The sequence below is a fragment of the Diabrotica virgifera genome, chromosome 9 (assembly GCF_917563875.1).
Source record: "Diabrotica virgifera virgifera chromosome 9, PGI_DIABVI_V3a".
Lineage (NCBI taxonomy): Eukaryota > Metazoa > Arthropoda > Insecta > Coleoptera > Chrysomelidae > Diabrotica > Diabrotica virgifera.
The window spans coordinates 138250932-138258116 of record NC_065451.1 but is presented as its reverse complement, the minus strand read 5'-3'; positions in this window follow the sequence as shown (position 1 = coordinate 138258116).

The window sequence follows — 7185 nt, the reverse complement described above, 5'->3', positions numbered from 1 at the left end:
TTTGCACATTTGAAAAGACCACAAAAATCCGAGTTTATCAGTTCACTTTGATTTTTTGTGCAAAAATTTATTAACTTTTTTGAAATTAAATATATTCAAATTTTTAAGAAACCTGAAATTAATAAGCATGTTTTTAAAGCACTTTTAATAATAAATCATTCAAGGTAATGAATAAATACTAATTTTAAAAATAATCAGATATTATTTACTACGTTAGAAGGACTCACTTACTAATCACAAGAAAAATCCAGGTCCGTATTAACACGTTCGCTACCAGGGGTGTATTTAGGTTTCGTCCTGCTGGACCTAACATAGATTATGACAAATTCGCTAAGAAAAACCTTTTCTGATTGTAACTTACCTAATCTGAGATAAAAATATGCAATTCATGTGGGATTTTTTGATGCGGCTCATATATGAGACGCTGGTCTATAGCATAACCGGTAATATTATAGACCATATGTCTCATATATGAGACATAAAAAAACTTACAACTTTAAATAAATTTAATTATATTTATGTCACAACAGAAATAAAATAAGGTATTCTGGTAAAAAAAAACAAAAAAAAAACAAGAAACTAAAAAAAAACCAAATTTGAAGTGTGTGGTAAAAAAAGCATTTACTGGTTGCCTTCGTGATACTCTTGAAAACATGGATCTACGCACAACCCAATCAATTGTCCAGATTTGTCTTTACATTTCTCGCAAACAAAGAATGTCAGGGTCCTTTTCTTTTTTGAGGAACAAATCCGACACCTTCGTTTTTCTGCTTTTTTGGGATAATGAGATGAAGGTTTTACCTGACTTTTCCTTGATGAAAGTGGAATTTGAAGATAGTCAAGTATCAACTGCTCCCTGAATTCTAAGTACGTATTTTTTTTTTCCTTAGCAACATTATGCAAATAGGTACCATTCCATAAGCATACATCGACAAAATGAAAAAATAATTTTAGGTACCATCTAATAGTTTTTCTGGGTGTCGTATAATATGAGAGCATTTGGTCGCTTCTATCAACACCGGACATACGTTTGTTGTAGTCGACTACTACACTGGATTTTTCTTGTTCTACTCCTCGTTTATTAGTTGTTTTTTGAGATCCAGGTCCATGCAATGTTGATATCATAAGCACATCGCGCTTGTCCTTCCACTTCAAAACCATCAAATTTTTCTTTTTTTCTGAAAGTGCTCCCTCCTTTGCGTAATTTGTAGTCAATTACCACTTTTGGGTTTCCTTTCCGGTTTTTTCTCAATGTTCCTACCACATGAGCCTTGTTTTTATAAAGGAATTCTGCAAGTTTTACACTATTGTAATAATTATGTACGTACAATGTGTGACATTTTCCAAAATATCGCTCCGCAAGTTTTGTAACTACAGCTTGTGCATGGCCAATCTCATTGTTCACTGTGTCTTTTCCGGTATACACTAGACACTCCAAAACAAAGCCCTCTGGGGTGCAAAGTTCATACAGCTTTATTCCGTATTTCGCAATCTTATTGGGAATATATTGGCGAAATATTAATCGTCCACGCCAAAGCAACAAGGCTTCGTCTAAGGAGAGATCTCTTCCAGGATATAAAACTTTACGCATGTTTTCAAAAACATGGTCTGCAACTTTTTCAATTTTGTGCAAACGGGAAGTTTTTAAATCATCTTTCTTGGTAAAACACAAACACCGTAGAATCTGTTCGAATCTATTCCTTGACATGATATTTCCAAATATTGGGTGGGAATATAGTGGATTCGTACTCCAGTAGCACTTAATGTTTGGCATTTTTATGTTTCCCATTAGCATGGATAATGCGAGAAAACGGCGGAATTCATGGGGAGTAGTTGGTTTCCATTTATTCATTGTAGAATGCTTCGGTATTACATTGCCAATAACTGACAGTGCACGTAAATTAATCCACTCGCAAATTTTTTGAAACAAGTCGTCATCAAACAATAGTTCAAATATATCTTTGGGAGTACATTCTTTTGATATATCCATTTTCAAACGTTCAATTTCTGAAAAATCAAACACCTCCGGTTCATCGTCGATTTCGAGCCAGTCGCTGTCATCTTGATTATTTACTGGTGCACTGTCCATTTCAGGAACATTTTCATCAAGGTCACTAACTGCTTCATCACTGGTATGTTCCGAGTCACTAACTGGATTTTGTTCTACACTAGAACCCGATTCTGATGAAGGCTTGTAGCTACTGCCGGAATCTAAAAACATTTCAGGAATTTCATCAGGTTCTAGTATATCAGAAAGACTGTCATCATTTTCTGAGTTCATAATTCGGGCCGCCTCTTCTTAAAGCTCCTTCTCTGTTAGAATAGTTCTTTTATACATCACAGCAAAACCCTGAAAAAGCTATTCTCTAGCAACATTCAAAGGGGTTTTACTACGTATGTTACGTGTAAATATGAAATAACAATACGAAGCTTCTTACCTACGAAATCTAGTAATCGCAACAGCATATGTACAAAATCTTTATTTAGAGACTATGCGGTTCATATATATGACGACTTTTTTTAGGCTTATTACTACTATTTAGAATTGGCAATAAAATAATAAGCTGGTGTAGTATTTTATTTTAGTAAACACAGCCTTTTATGATTTTCTTTCTTTGAAATAGACCATGCACCTGGAATAAGAAATATTTCGTAACATAACCTTACTTTTCAAGTTTAGAACGACAGCGTTTTGTTTTATTTGTAGTAATAATCGTTGTATTGTAGTGGAATATCATACAAAATACCATACATAATACTAGGTAAAACAAACATACTTACATGGACTAAAAACAACAAAAAAACACAGCACAATTCAGAGACAATGTTGCACACGTGCTTGCTAAATTTCTACTAAACGGTAGGAGCTGCACACAGACCATCTGACTCATATATGCGCCGCACTTTTCTATAGACCACGTCCAAAACGCAATACGCTATCTGCGAACGTAACTATTTTATTCGACATTTCGAGTGGTGGGATCTCCGGCTCAAATGTGTGACGCTGGTCTGTGCGAAAAATCCGTGTGACTCATATATGAGCCGCTTGGTAGCGAATGTGAAAAACAACAAAATACAAAGTAATTGTGACCTTGAAAAACACCCTGTATATTGAAATTTTTAAAATGCATTTACCAATGTGGTAAATAAGTATTGATTAATTTTAAAATGAGTATTTATTCAATGGCTTTAATAATTTATAATTAAAAGTTAATAATACCTGCTTTTTAATGTCACAGTTTATAAAAAATTCAATATAATTTCAAAATTAAAGTCATAAAAATGTCTGGCCGAAAAATTAAAGCGAACGATTAGACTTAGTTTTTGTGATCTTTTCAAATATGCAAACAGATTTTCAGAATTTTAATATACATGGCGTTGTTTTAAGGTAACAATTACTTTATAATCTTTTGTTAATCCGGACCTGGATTTTTTTGTGATTAGTATGTCGGTCGTTTGGGTTTTGGATGAGACATATGTGTACCAAATATCAAGAAAATATACAGGGTGGTTCTAAAGTATTAACTTAGGAAAGAAATTGGCAAAATCGATAAAACACAGTGTTCAAGCAGAGAAGAACTCATTTTCTACGAACGTAGAGCGGTGCGCGTGCTTTTCCAAAACTAACAAAAAATTCCTATCGTTGTTGTGATTTGTACAGGTAAATTATTATTGAGCATTGTACTTTATATATTGTTTTCATTCGTAATTTAGGAAGAATTTTATATATAAATAATTATCATCTTTTTGCTAACTAAAAAACAATTTTTACTGATTTTTTAATATGAGTGTGATAAGGGAGGGGTCAACCCCTCCTATAACCAATTTAAAAGACCATTCAAATAATAATATAACTTCAAATTCAAATTTAAATTCGAATAAATGAAGTAGTAAAAAAATGGTGGGTGGATAATTCTAAAACTTGCACGTTGAATACACCTTGTTCGAGGGGGAAAACTGGTAATAATTTTACACGCAGGAAACGAAAACGGATTTGTTCTCATATCGGCAAAAAATATTAAAATGTGTGCTGACTTTTACGAAGATATGTCTAGCGAATTGTTCGAAAAATGGTTTTTACAAAAACAGCTACTAAATATACGGATTCGGTAATAGTTATGGATAACGCTCCATATCATTATCTGTACCTTTATAAAATTCCAAATACCCGTACGAAAAAATCGGATATTTTATCATTTATGCGGAATGAAAATCTAGAAATACCTCAAAGCGTTCCAATAAAAAACAAATGACTAGAAATAGTAAAAGCACAAAAACTTCAGTCAGATTACGTAATTGATAAATTGGCAGAACAACGAGGTCATTCACTTCTTAGGTTACCTCCTTACTACTGGAGTTAGTTTGGTCATACAGTGCGGTGGAATAAGTGTTGCCCCCCCCTGTTAACTTGTTTATTTTAAGAATATAAGCAAAACGCTCGGACAGGTCGATTTTTAAACTAATCATAGTATATCATAGCATCAACGTTTCGAACTTTACGCGATCCCACTTCAGGTGACAGGCATAACTTTGATTTTTTTAAATGGTAAAGTACATCATGTGACACCTCATTTAACAGCTTTTAAAATACTGATTTCAAAAATGTATAATACTTTAATCCTTTTTGAGATCGCAGGCCTAAAATTTCGGTCGAACTCTTTTTAAACGCATTTATTTTTTTCGAATTCTGAGAAAACTAATAAGTATTTTTGAAAAATTTAAACGCCGAATGAAAGACTAGATTATTACCGAGGGCTGACAGTCCCTTAGAATAAACAAAAAGTTTCTTTTGAATGATATATTTGAAATTAAAAATCACACTAAATTTTCTTTTTTCCACCACTGTGACTTATTAAAATAAACATTATAGGAGTTCTCAGGGACTTTGGACCATCGAGAATACTGTAATATTTCATTCTGCGTTTAAATTTTTCAAAAATATTTATTAGTTTTTTCAGGATTAAAAAAAATGATTGCATTTAGAAAGAATTCGACCGAAATTTTGCGCCTACGGTCTCAAACAGGATTAAAATATTATACATTTTTGAACTCAGTATTTTAAGAGCTTTTAAATGAGGTGTCACATGATGTACTTTCCCATTTAAAAAAATCAAAGTTATGGCTGTCACCTGAAGAGGGATCGCGTAAAGTTCGAAACGTTGATGCTATAATATACTATGGTTAGTTTAAAAATCGACCTGTCTGAGCGTTTTGCTTATAGTCTTAAAATAAACAAGTTAACAGGGGGGGGCAACACTTATTCCACTGCACTGTATATGAGGCTATCAGCGCAAAAGTGGTGTAACCCACATTTTGGCAAAATGCTGTTTTGGTGTAAAATACATTCGTTACATTATAATCTTCAATACAACAGTAGTGTAAGCCACCTTTTAATACCCATCAACGGATGGCGCTAAAAAAATCTGTTTTTGCACGGGTCATATTAAGCAAAACTATAGAGCAAGAGTGGTGTAACCTCGTTAAAGTAATCATGTACTCCGATCAGTGTGGGGGCAAAATAGAAATATTAAGTTGTCATTGATTTGCCAGTATGTGGTTTCTAATTCGGAGTTCACTATTGAAGAAATAGATCATAAATTTTTGGTCAGTGGACACTCATGCCTACCCTGTGACCAATATTTTGGTCTAATAGAAAAAAATAAAAAATTCTTTAAGGAAATATATGTACCATATAACTGGATTGAATAATTAAAACGGCTCGAAAAAAAAAACATTCAAAGTTATATAACTGACTGCAAGTGATTTTTTCTCTTCCAAATTACTAGAAAAAAACTTAACTAATCGAAGAATTTCAAATGGTAAAACCAAAGTGGAGTGGTTGAAAATTCAGTGGTTAAAATTCCATAAACTTCATCCATTTTCAATATTCTACAAATACTCAAATAATGAAGAAGTTCTCTTTGAAGAAGTCAGTGTGAAGAAAAGGCAGTCAGAAACTGTAGTACAACTAGATGCTTTGGAAAAACCAACTATTGCTGAAAAAAATAAAAAAGACCTTTTTGAATTGTTACAGTTGATCCCGCCAGTACATCATACTTTCTATAATAGCCTTAATAGTTCCAACAGAGTCCAGGATGAAGTGTTTCATTATGAGTCAGACGAAGAATTACCATAACTATGTATTATTTGCATTGTTTCCTAATAAAACTTGTGCTCATGTGGTGTAACCTGTTTATTATTTCACATACAACCAAAATATGATACGTGGAGAAGTGGTGTAACCCACTTTTTTCTTCTAATTATTAGCTTAATTAACACAAAACTATACAGTTAGTGTAGATTCTAAAGTATTTTTTATAAATCAAAAACAAAACCAATAAAATAATGTTTACAAAAAAAAATTAAATTAAAAATCAGTTTACCCAAATTTTAATTCCTTATTATCTCATAAGTAAGTAGTCTGGGGTTACACCACTTTTGCGCTGATAGCCTCATATAAAACGTAATTTACGGAAAAATAATCCCTTTCCGTCATTAAAAAATATAGTGCTCGATAATATAAGAACAATTATGAACAAGCCTGAGAACACTGAAATTTGGAAAAGCAATGTGGCTCACGTTATCTAACAAGAACACGAATATTTTGTTTTGCCGTCACTTCATCCTGTAATAATTCAACCTGGTGAATATTTATCTTCCGAAGAGAATGAGTACAACGGTTAATAGAATATAAAACTTCAAAAAAAAACAACAAAAAACCCCAAATACATCAGGATATTTATGATTTAAAAAATAAATAGTATTTACGAACTGATTAACAAACTATAACAAAAAAATGATCTTTTGACATTGCGAACTGAATCGGGAGATAAGAGGCTCTTTCTGTGCCCCTTCTATTATCATTCGCAAATACGACTATACTTAGACTACCTTTGACCGGAGCATACCTACTTGTTTGGTGATTCGCTACACGCAGTTATCGAAAGGTTTATCAAAAATAGAGTTATATGGGCTCGTTTAGAATGGAGCACTACTATAGGAAATTGCAGAGTTAACCCTAAAACTAGTTCTGCTTTTGTAATGTAGCCCTTTTTAGGGAGTTTTAATAAATCTACCTTTTATAAAGGATTTTACTTAAAAAGCTTTTTGTGATATATGGTATACGTATACAGCCAGCTACAGGAAAACCTTTTTCCTCGTGGATTTGTAAGTTTGACGGAAAAA